This window comes from Armigeres subalbatus, unplaced genomic scaffold (genome assembly GCF_024139115.2).
Source record: "Armigeres subalbatus isolate Guangzhou_Male unplaced genomic scaffold, GZ_Asu_2 Contig465, whole genome shotgun sequence".
NCBI classification, from domain to species: domain Eukaryota; kingdom Metazoa; phylum Arthropoda; class Insecta; order Diptera; family Culicidae; genus Armigeres; species Armigeres subalbatus.
Genome location: NW_026943222.1, coordinates 587,016 through 599,820, shown reverse-complemented (window position 1 = coordinate 599,820; position 12,805 = coordinate 587,016).

Here is a 12,805-nt window from a genome sequence, read left to right as displayed (position 1 = left end):
CACGCACACACATACACACACACACGCACACCCGGACCGACAGACATTTGTTCCGCTCGTCGGGCTGATTCGGATGGTATATAACACTATGGGTCTCCGGGACTTCTATCAAAAGTTCGAATATGGAGTGAAATGATAGCCTTTCGGTACAACTTAGTTGTACGAGAAAGGCAAAAAGATTAAAGAAGTTAGAAATAAGGAAGATGAAATATGGAAGTAAGAAAGAAGAAAGGAGTAAGAAAGTATAAGAAAGTAGAAGAATGGAAGGAAAGAAACATATGAAGTAAGAAGGAAGAAGGAAAAATAAAGGAGACAGAAAATAGAAAGTGAATGTGAGAAAAAATAAATAAATAAGAAAGAAAAAAAAAGGGCCTTTCTTCATTTCGACGTTTTGTCCTTTCGACCTTCGACCTTTTGTCCTTCAACCTTTTGACCTTCGACCTTTTGTCCTATAACCGATGCGACAGTGACAGGTTTTTTACACATTGATTTTAACGAACTATTATTCGTTCGCACAAAGCAGAACGAACTAACTACCTGCGTACCAAGCAGGAACACGACCAAATGCGCATCAGTTGATTTATTTTTTGACCGCACAACGCGCAAGAAAACCGAATCGTTTGAAGTGTCTAAGAACCGAGTTTGAACACGATCAAATGCGTACTCCACACTATACATAGGAACTTTCAAATACTAATCAATTACCTTCGCTGCCCTCAACGAGAAAAAAGTTACACAATGCATGCCTGGTGGCATATGCAAACTGTCGACGAACGCGTCCAATCGTGCGCTAATTTAGTTAATCACTAACCACACAATGCACAAACCCGGATATCGTGACTATTTTGCGTCTTAAAACGAACGCGTCCAAACTTGCACTTCTGTCGTTCAGCTGATCCTCCTTGTCCGAAAATACCGTCTGTTCGAAATGGTCGTTTGGCATAAAGGATAATTTGGGCGAAATAGATAATCAGCCGAAGGTATCGTTCGGTTGAATTGATCATTTTGTCGGAAAAGTCGTTTGTTTGAATGGTTTTTTCATTCCTTTCTTTATTTGGTAGGCACTCTGTGTTACTTAACCGCTACTGTGCCGAGATCTATTATGGTATTCTGCAGCAAGAATCCACACAGAATCTATTTTTATATTTTTCCATTATTCATTGTCGTTGCTAGTCCATCTCGTCGTGAGTCCATTGTGTCCGTTTTGTCCATGTCGTGTATCCAGTGATTGTTGCATTATTCGGTTGCCATTTATCCGGGTAACGTTGGAGGAATGCCTCCGAGAAGAACAAGTTGTCAGTCGTCATCAGGCTGCCGCGACGGTAATGCGTGCACCCAATACGCCACCGCATAGGCTGCGCATCCGGCGACTGACGAGGGTTTTGGTGGAGGGGCTGGGAATCGAACAGTTCGAATGGTTGTTTGACAGTAAAAACATTTTCAGCTATAATGGCTCTTTCTATTCGATCAATCGACATTTTCGGCCAAACGACCATTTTGGCCAAACTGCATGTTCAGACAAGACCAGTTAGGGCAAAGAATTATTTTGGCCAAATTACCGATTTGTCCGAATATTTCTTTCGGCTTTCGGCCAAATGGCATTTTCAACCAAACCATTTTCAATCTAATAATCGTTTCAGGCAAATCGGCACCAACATTTCAAAAGAATGAATCTGCTTTTGTAAACAAGAGCTTCTTACGTCGCTGGTGGACCAATTTGTGCCCACCCACACAATCCAGCTCCATTTAATGAAAAAAGAGAATTGATGTTGGATTCCGCGGGTGTGCTCAAATTAGCCCACCAGCGACGTGAGAAGCTCTTGTTCTCATGAAACATGTTCGATGATTCTTGCGGATATTTCAAAGAATTTTATGTGTAAATTTCTGTATAATACTCAACAGATATTTCGAAGAACTTTCCGTGGATATTCTGAACAATTTCCTGTCCAAATTTTAAACAATTTCCCGTAAAAAAATCTGAAAAGTTTCTCATGTGAATTCTGATGAATTATCCACGGAAATCCTAAACCATTTTACTTTGGAATGCAAAAGAGCTTCCTTTGGAAATCCCAACGATTTTTTTCATGAAAATTTGTTCATATCCATGGTCTTCAGGAACCTAAATAGATATAATAACAAGCTATCGGTTCTGTACCTAGTGTTATTGACAGGGTGGACTAATTGGTCTTAACTGCAAGGATTTGGAGAGCTTAGAACGTCGTATTCGGAAATTTCTAAACCATGAACCATGCAGATAATAATCAGGGACCTGATTGATAAGAAGAAGTCGTTATAGATGTTGTACCGAGCGTAGTTGACCTGCTGAACATATTGGACTGATCTCCGGAATGATTTTGGGAATTAAGATCATTGTTTTTGTACATATTTAAATTTTAAATCGTATGGCTGCTGAAGGCCTTTATGAACACCATGGGTTGTTTTTGATTTTGTACTGAACCCAATTGACTGGTCCATGCCAGACTGGTCTGAGCTCCAGACTGATTTGAAAAACTTGAAATATCTGATTTGGACCTATCAAAAATGTAAATTATTCCCATGGCATCTCAAGGTTTGTGGGGACATTATGAGTTGGTACTGGTTTTAAACCGAGCCCAGTTGACTTAAATGATCTATTTGTTTAAACTCCACAATGATTTGGAGGTCATCGAACATTCAATTAGCAAAAAACTTAATCGTAAATCATGCGAATGGCTTTCATGGGCCTAAATGGACATCATGGATTACTCTTTATTTTGTATTGAGCCAAGTTGACTTGGTAGATCAATTGGTCTGAACTCCTGGGCGATTTGAGGAACTTAGATTATCCGGCTTGGACATATCTTAATCGTAATCCCTGGCCTGGGTGAAGAATAAGGCTTGCTATTAGTTTTGTACCAACCTCAGTTGACTAGATAGATCAATTTGTCTGAACTCCAGAATGATTTGGAGAAATTAAAATATCCGGCTTGAACAAATCTAAATCGTTAATCATACGCACGACCTCCAAGGCACTGTATGGACACTATGGGTTGCTATTGGCTTTGTATCGAGCCCAGTTGCCTTGGTAGACCAATTTGTTGAAACTTCACAGTGATTTAGAGAACTTAAAACATACGGTTTGGACATATTCTAACCGTAAATCATGTACATGAACGCAAAGGGCCTATATGGACACCATGGTTTGCTATTGGCTTTGTATCTAGCCCAGTTGTCTTGGTGAACGAATTTGCCTAAACTCCAAGACGATTTAGAGAACTTGGTACATCTAGTTTGGACATATCTGCACATGGTCTCTTAGGGCATATATGAACCCCATGGGTTACTATTGGCTTTGTATCGAGCCCAGCTGACTTGGTAGATCAATTCATCAAAACTCCAGAATGATCTGGAGAACTTGGAAAATATGGGTTGAACATATCTAAATCGTAAATCATGCACATAGGATGCGAGGGCATGTATGGACCCAATGGGTTACTATTGGCTTTGGATCGAGCCCAGTGGTCCTGGTGAACCAATTTGTCTAAACTCCAGAACGGTTAGAGAACTTAGAACATCTGGGTTGGACATATCTAGATCGTAAATTATGCGCATGGTCTCTAAGGGCTTGTATGGGTTGCTATTGGTTTCGTACCAAGCGTAATTGACATGGTAGACCAAGGCTATGGAATCAGGAAAATTTGGAGAACCTAGAACATCTGTAGAAATATTGTCTGCATTCATGGTTCATCATTTCTGAAATAGTATTGGGTACATTTAACAGCAATAAAATCCTTCATGTGCGATATTCGTGTGCAATTTTCATCCATATAAAAATGGCCAACTGATGATTACAAGATGTAGGTGTGGTCGATAAACAATCTGAGGTGAGTTTCGAAAAATGTATAAGCTGACGTTTTTTTTGGGTATAAGCATGTGAATTTGGCCAAGAAATGCCTGAGATATTGTTAAGTCAAATCCAGGTAAGAATGACCCGAACATCGTAAGTGCGAGTTTTTTGGAGCTTTTCAGGAACGTCGTACAAAGTAGGTTAACGTTCAGGAAAATAGTTTTCCACAAAATAGGAAAAGTCAAGATGTTTTAAACCTTCACATTGTTGCGTTAAAAGTACACAGCAAATAATTTTGAAAATTCAACGACGTGTAAAGTTGCAGCTAGCTCTATCAAACGAATATACATTCGAAATTCAATTAAATTTAATTGACTTTTACAAGCAAGCACAGTTTAAATTTATTTCAATTTGAAATAACAGTGAGATCGATTGAATGTTACGTTTATTTGCATGCTCCAAATATGTGCATGAAAATACATTTAAAATCACAACATATTTTTATCTGTGTAATTACAATTTGCAAATGCGATTCTGGTCATATTGACCCTTACACGTTAGCAAGGTTAAGCACTTGATCTAATATCATAACAATAAATAAATTACAAAAATAAAAGATATTTAATAAAAGGTTCCACCACAAAAACATTTCATAAAACATCGACCTAAAACATTCTTTTCGACAAATCAATTTGCTTATTTACTCCCCAAAATCAATCCATGCGATCCGTCGAACCTCGCCCGCAACACAAAGCATCGCTCACGGACGAGAATGTAACGGATGCGGTGGGAGATGATATTTGATCCGGTTCTCAAGGCCGACGCGAAAGCAAATCACTGTTCCAGGAATATAAGTGCAGTAACGCACCACGATTTCAAAGCGCGATAGTCCAGGCAAATTGAGGTATTAACCATCTTCGAGCTGAAATAACGAGAAAAAAATTCAAGTATTCCACTACATTAATTACCTTCCATTGCTACTTTAATGGGTTGGAAGTCGAACCCAGCACCTGAAACGTTTTCACCATCCCAACGGTTTACCAAAGTTTCCTCACTTGAATCTCCAAATTTTGGCTGCACGATGCACCGGATGACGGTGACGTGCTGTTGTTGCTGGTATTGCTGCTGCTTTTGGTGGCGGTGATGGTTTATCATTGCGGAGCATCTGCGAAACAAGAGTACCGAGCGTGCGGTTGGCGAATTTTATGCAAAGCATGCTGCAGGAGGAAGACTTCGGTGAGGCGCCAAATCCTTCCTCGAAATCCCTCGCTCCCGTTTTCTGCGGTCCCCATCGCCGTCACTCGAAGCCCTAACAGCGGATGTGGTAAGCAGTTCACCGGACCTCTAACTGCTGCACAAGGCAGTCGGCTGCCCGCTCGAGAGCTTCGCACGGTGTGTCGTTCTCACATCGGCCGGCAGCGTTGCAGATCGCGGACAGCGATGTTGGCGATTTTTGCGATATCTACCGCACGCAGACGAAATGACGATGACGAAAACGATAAGGGTCGCCTCCTCCGGCTAGGACTGCAGCAGATGTTTGTGGCGGCGATGTAGCACACCGGTGGAAGAAGCGAACGCACAAGTGAAAAATGAAACCAGATAACCGTCGACGCGGGAGCGGGACCGCGTTGCGATGCGATAGGGAAGCCTTATAGGATTGCATCGTTGGAATCGCGAACCCACAAACTTCTTCCGCTTAATGCGTTTCGTTTAGGGTGTGCGATATTTGTTTCAACCGAAATGAATAAAATACCAATAGAACGGTGCATCAAAATGAAATTTTGTTCTATAATATTATATATTCAAGATAGGGATGAAGTTCATAAGTATCTATTTATCGTGCCTGTAGTAATGGCGATAGTTACAAATCAAGAGCACACTAAATATGTTCAATGTGTGTTCGGGTATTCACTTGAAATTTTTCTGGATGTTTGTCGAGCATTACATAAAACATAAGTTTCAAACTGGAAATGAGTTTGATAAACACAACAACTTGCTGCACAGCGAACTCGCAACAGAAAGAAATAGAAATAAGTTTTGATATCAAACCAGAAACAAGGAGATAATGCAGATAATAAGATTATGAAATATATTTCTTATAGCTCATACCCTTGATATAAGTCCCAGTGTGCAAGGATGCCTTCTAATTAATATATTAACGAGCCCATTTGTACAGTTGCCAACGCAGAACGCTGAAGTGTTCTGACACCAATTATGTAGAATTAGCATTCGATCGTGTCACTCTCGCCGAATGTGGGTCACTGAAGTGCATCACTACAGACTGCATGCGAATTTTATTTCGCATTCTATCCCTCCGATTAATGCTCGGAACGCTCGTGGTTCACGAACGAACGGATGAGCGTAGAATTGAATTAAATAAATGGAATATAATAGTCATTACTATCCGCACTGGTCGCGGTGGCGATTCAAACCACGCTGAGTAACGCAATACCCTCCAGCTTCGTAATGTGGAGATGTTTTATGTGTGAAAGTGCATCCACACAATTTGCGCCACGAATATTCTACTTCGATGGTAACGGTCGCCGCCAGCGCGGTAGTGGTTTAACTTAACGCGTGCTTGATGGCGATGGCGATTTGCGATGGTAACGGCTTTGATAGAGTCGATGATGATGATGATGATGGTGATATTAGTGGGGTGGCGATATGTACATTCGTAGAAAAGCTGTTGCACACCATCTAAGCTATACTTCTTTGCTAAATTATATTATGTAAACCTTACACTGAATGGGCTTCATATGAACAAATATTATATTAACAATACACTATACAGCGGTGCACCAAGAATATTGAGTTAAAGTTTTCAGCATGATCAGTGTTGAGAAAATCTCAAAATCTCAAAGCTCATAAACGATTCAAATTGATCGTGAGTTGAAACTCATGACAGAATTGAACTATCCACTTGGGTCATCGTATAGGGTTTCTTTTGTTCTCCTTCGTTAAGAACAGTGAATTGACGTTAGTCGCTTAGAACAATGGATACTATTGCGAATGTAAACCATAAATTGCCCCCAAATTGATTTAAAACGCTTTTTAAAGCGAAATGATTTTTTGACAAATGAGTGAAACGATGCATTTTAGTATGTGTTCGCGAACATGCGCTTCGAAGAGAAACAGGCATTCCAGAATATTCGGATACTAATAATAAAATCGAAACAGTCGCTCACGTCATTAAGTCTGCAGCAACTAAGCAGTATGGCAATATAAGGTGCGACGTGGGGGGATATAGAGCAGTGCTCGGCGTCGTAGAGAACGGTGTGGAGCGTCTCAATAAGTTTTCGCAATCGATCACATTTCTCACCAGGTCAAAACAGAAAACCCTCTGTAGAAATATACGCCTCGATGTCAGGGTACTGAGTCCCATCAACTTGCACCGATTTTCATACGGAGGGAGTCTAACCCGATAATTCCACGGCAGGTTTCTTAAACCATACCGGACGAAGGATCGATGTACTCGCTCCATGCGGTACTTCTGCGTCCGGTGATAGGGTGCCCAAACTTGCACCGCGTATTCTAGCACGCTTCAGACTATGGCGCAATATACCAGTTTGAGAGCGTGAATGTCGGTAAACGATTCGGCAATCCTCTTTGTCCACCCGAGCCTTAGAGGTGATAGTGGCGATATGTTCGTTAAAGTTTACTTTGCTGTCAATGACAACTCCAAGATCCTTGATGGAACTTGAACGCTGTAATGCTTGTGAAGCCATTGTATAGTCCTGCAACAATGGGGAACGAGATCGGATAAACGATATAATCCTACTTTTCCCGGCATTTATATTCATACCGATAATTTGGCACCATTCTTGCAGTACATCAAGGCCACGTTGAATAGCACAACAGTATAAATATGAGAGCACAGTTCTGAATATTTTCAAATCGTCGACGTATAACAACTTTTTGGATTGAATTAGCTCACACAAATCGTTTATGAATAGAACGAAACGAAGCGGTCCTAAGTGGCTGCCTTACGGAACGCCCGATGGAATATTAAACCGCAATGATTCACAGTCGTGAACTTTCACATAAGCGTAGCGTGTCGTCAGGTAGGATCGCAACCAAATAGTTATCCAGTCTGGAAGACCCATTTTCTCAGCTTGGCAATCAACAAATTGTACGGTACTTTATCAAATGCCTTTGCAAAATCAATGTAAATCGTAATGTCGACCCGTTGATTTTTCTCCATCTTACTCTTCAAACTGCTCACAAAAGACATCAGATTAGTTGTTGTGGACCTGCAGTTCACAAACCCATGCTGGTGCACGGAAATAACTGGACTTACGGCTCTATACAAAGTATCGTGGGCAAAACACTCAAGCACTTTAGAAAAGCAATATAAAATCGAAATTCCACGATAGTTTCCTGCGCCGTATAAGGTGCCCGATTTATGAATTGGAGTGATTGATGCTACCTTCCATAACTCTGGAAATTCTCCGGTAGAGAAAGAGCGATTGAAGATCATAGATGCTGGCAAAGCAAGTGCTTCAGCGCATTGCTTGATGAATAACGGTGGAATGCCATCTGGAGTGTCGTCCGGACCCTTACATAGTAGCATCCAAATCTGAAAACCGCCTAAACACGTCTTCCACCGACACTTCAATGAGAGGCATATGTAGATCATATTCCATTATTCTGTCAAGCACCCCGTTTGTCACCGATGGGCGATGGCTGATCATTGTTATAAACTGATTGACTGATTCTTCGGCAGAGCTGGCGATTGCATTTTGGAATCGTATTTCTCGCGGCACATCGTTAGATTTTCGACGTCTTTTTACGTAAGTCCAAAAAACCCACAGGATCATTTTTAGCATTACGTTCCAGACCGACGATATACTCACGAAAAGCATTATTTTGCAGATCCGAATACTCTTGTTCCAACATTTGAAGCGCTAGCATGTTTTCATCACTTCGATGCTTGAAGTAACGCTTCCGCACCTTGCGTAACCTGTTCCTTAGGGTGCGGGGATTGCTGTTCCACCACGGCTGAGTAAAGCGAGTTGGTCGGCTTCATCATCAACGGAACACTTATGAAGTATCGAGTTCCAGGTAACGCTGGCTAGACTTCTACAAGCAGCACTTACATCATACTGTCGGAAGTCAAATTGGCAAATTTCAATGTCGTTGTCACAGTCAGTTAAGGGTAAAAAACAATTCAGAAGGAAAGGCTTATGATGTGCGTCAACCTTCAATATTGGCACCGGTGCTTGGAAAACTTCCACACATTGTGGGTCGTTAACAAACGCCAAGTCCAGTAACCGAGAATTGTGATTGACAATGTTCGTAACTTGAAAAAGGCCCGATGCAAGCACAGATTCCGTCAGGATGATTTCTGACTCATAGGAGGCGTTAATTGGCACACAGGCACATATCGTCATCAAAGCGCCAAGATAGATGCGGTAGATTGTAGTCACCAAGGAGAACTACCATATCGCTACTGGATGTTGTGTCCAACAACTCATTGATACTCAAAGAATGCTGGGCATAAACTGTAGGCTCAGAATTGGGCCTGATGTATACACACAGCAAATATACACTGTTTTTGTTGGCAGTTTGAGTCAAATCGCTATCTGTTCCAAGCCAGCTGCATTCGGAAGCGAAATTACTTCACTTCGAAACTTCTTTTTCACTGTAATCAACACTCCACCACCACGGTTTAGGCGAGTCGAATTAACATCGCAGTCACAACGATAGACATTATAATTTAAGGACAACTCCCCATCTGGGATTCCGCTGTGTAGGCAGGTCTCCGTAAACGCAATCACATCATAATCGCAGCTACTCAGTTGCAGATATAGTTCATTCGTCTTAGTTCTTAAGCCACGTACATTTTAGTATACCAAGAATGAAGAAAGTGGAGTATTCAACGATGAATCGGCGACGGGAAAATGGAATGCTGATTGATTCAATGGAGATAATGAAGTTTGTTGATCCAGAATACGTATGCTGTTCGATGTTGGAGAAACTAAACCAGCGGTGATTCTGGACATGGATGCTGTCCCATACTCGATGCTCCCGGATCGGTGCGCTGAACTGGCTTCCTAAAATGTGGAGCGCTTTGACTATTGTCAAGAAACTCCCGGAATTGTAATTCCAGAGGCCAAGTGGAGGGATTTATGGCTTTTGATTTTAGATCATGGCTGACCCCCACCTTAAACGATATAAACGATAACGTAGATAACGTTCGTCCTCCTGGCACAAGTGCCTTCGCTACTACATCTTCAGCTTGCAAGCAGCTCTTGGCGAGATCTACAATGTCAGCAGCTTCGGGTGAAACTTTCGTCAAATATATCCAGAATTTGATACCGCAATATCGCTCGTGGTCTGATTGGTTCAGCGGAAAATCTTTCGCGGCCTATCCGAAGCCGGTAAAATAGCTTCATCTCGTTCACGTGTCCTCTTCAGAGTAGGTCGGTTATTAAATTGGATATATTCATTTCCGAACATAGAATTCCTAGAACTAGAATTCCGGCCCCTAGCTTCGGCTAGTTTGCCGACTGGCTTGCTGTGATCCACTGCTACGTTGTCTCGATACCTCGGCGGTCGTGCCACAAACTTCCACAAAGTTCCGGCGAAGGAAACTTCCGCACCGATGGTGCCCCGACTACCAGCGGCTATCGCAGGGGACGCTTTCGCGCATTGCGTCTTCGGGTTGAAGAGGTGGTCCGACAGTTCCGGTGGTGGATGACGTCCGCATTGCCCTAAATAACCGAAGCACTTTCTACGGCAGGTTGGCGGTTCGAGTGCCGAGGTCGGTCCGACGATTCCAGTTGGCAGAGGACTGGAGCTCCGTACCTCAGTTTCGAGGATGATACGCCTAGAAGACGCCTACTGCTGCCTTTCGGACCGCCGGAGGATAATTTTAGTCACCTTTTCACAGGAATAGTTCACGTGGGTGTTGAAGTTCAACCGGTCATCAATCATCACACCTAGATGTCTCAGAGTCCGCACCGACGGGATGCCGTGCCCTCCGATAGTAATTTGCATCCGCTGAATTACTTTGCAGTTGCTGACCAGCATCACTTCCGTTTTGTGGTGAGCTATCTGCAGCTTGACTCCATTCGGTCGGTCGCCTCCGCCACCAGCATTTACATCTCCTCCAGCGACTCACCGGTTATCGATAGGACGACATCATCCGCGAATCCGTAAATCCTTACACCTTTGGGTAACTTCTGTGTCAGCACCCCGTTGTACATCACATTTCATATCGTTGGGTCTAGTATGGACCCTTGTGGGACGCCCGCCGTAACCCTGATCGACTTCTGCCCCGTGTGAAGCGAAAATCCTTTTTACGACGTATATTGCTCACGCACAAATGAACTATGAAGCATTCTAAGCCGACGGCGCGGCACTGGTCTTTCGGTTTTTCTAGTTCAAACACTTAATTACGATTGGAATAAGAACTTTTTATTTATGTAACACTATTTAGTTCTTACAATAATACTTTTCTTCTACTATGTAACACTTGTTTCTTATAATTACACTTTTTCCCTAGAAATTAAACTCAAATATTATCCATTTCAACGGATTTCGCACTATTTTCCGTATGAAGTTTTCCTGAGTTTCTAACACTTTTTTCGATACTTATCAAGAGGCTCTAACACCGATTTTCGATTTTACCGCGACGGACTATTTAACTGTTCACTTTTATCTTTTTCAAGAAGTTAATTAATTTAAACTTAGATCTCGATTCGTGCACTAGTCACGAGTGTCGAGGTGTCTGAGGGACAACCCTGATTCAATTGGAGTGTTCGGTAGGCCGGCTAGGGAAACCTAGAAAGCGCCGAATTCCAATAAAGGTGCTGCTGAATATTTGGGACTGACCAATTCACTTACATTTCAGGACTGACCCCGAGCTTGGAAAAGCGCACGGTATTTATAGTCAATCCGAGTTCTGAATTTCATTATGATTTCATGAGTTGCATCAGACTGGACTTTGGACCCCACGAAAGGTCCGAGAATCCTTAAATAACGTAACCATTTTCCTCATTCCACATTTATCTGTTCAGACTATGTGGTTTTAATTTCAACTTCGTAAATATCCTCAATTTGCTTAGCATCCATTCATTACCCAACTTTGCATTCTATATGGATGCTCCCTAAAGTTCTTTTGCACGAAATGCTTAATCAGCTTATTTGAAAAATCCATAAATTCCGAAACATCTTCCTTTTTATTCCAAATTTTTTCGACAGTTATTTAATTTCTTGTCATAGATTACCTAATTCAGCCTTAATATTGGACTTCCATACTTTACGAAACTTTGCCCCCTTTTTTGGATGTTCCCTTTGAAATTCTCTTGGAAAAATTCTGTTCTCTTTCCACTCTCTAAAACTCTCTTATTTCGAGCACACGTTCAAGTGGCTACTTCAATTTACTAATGTATTAATTCATTTTTGCCTTTCTCGTATACTAAGTATACGTAAAGGCTATATGATCGCTCCGAAACCAAACTTTTAATAGAAGGCTCGGAGACCCATAGTGTTATATACCAATCGACTCAGCTCGACGAATTGAGGTGATGTCTGTTTGTGTGTATGTATGTATGTGTGTGTGTGTGTATGTGTGTATGTGTACAAAATTTTGTAGACACACTTTTTGGAACTTAGCATTGGCCGAAATACTAGCAACAAGTTTCATTCGACTGAGAACCCTGTCCCATTGTTTGCTATTGAAAATTGGCCAGATTGGACTATGAGATCAGAAGTTATGGCCAAAATACTATTTTCTATTCGCAAAACACGCTAAAAAACACTCACTCATATTTTTTTTTGCCCGAGAAAGGCACCAACACCGCTAGGTGGATTAATCAGGGTTTTTTTTGTGTAAAATCAGTATCTCTAAGTCCTGCCCCTTTCTTTACACCTAAACTTGAACATTACTGTCTCACAGAGTAATGTTCAACTAGTCCCAAATGTTTCATAATGCATGATACTACTAAACCAACGGAGTTGTGAAAACCTTCACTT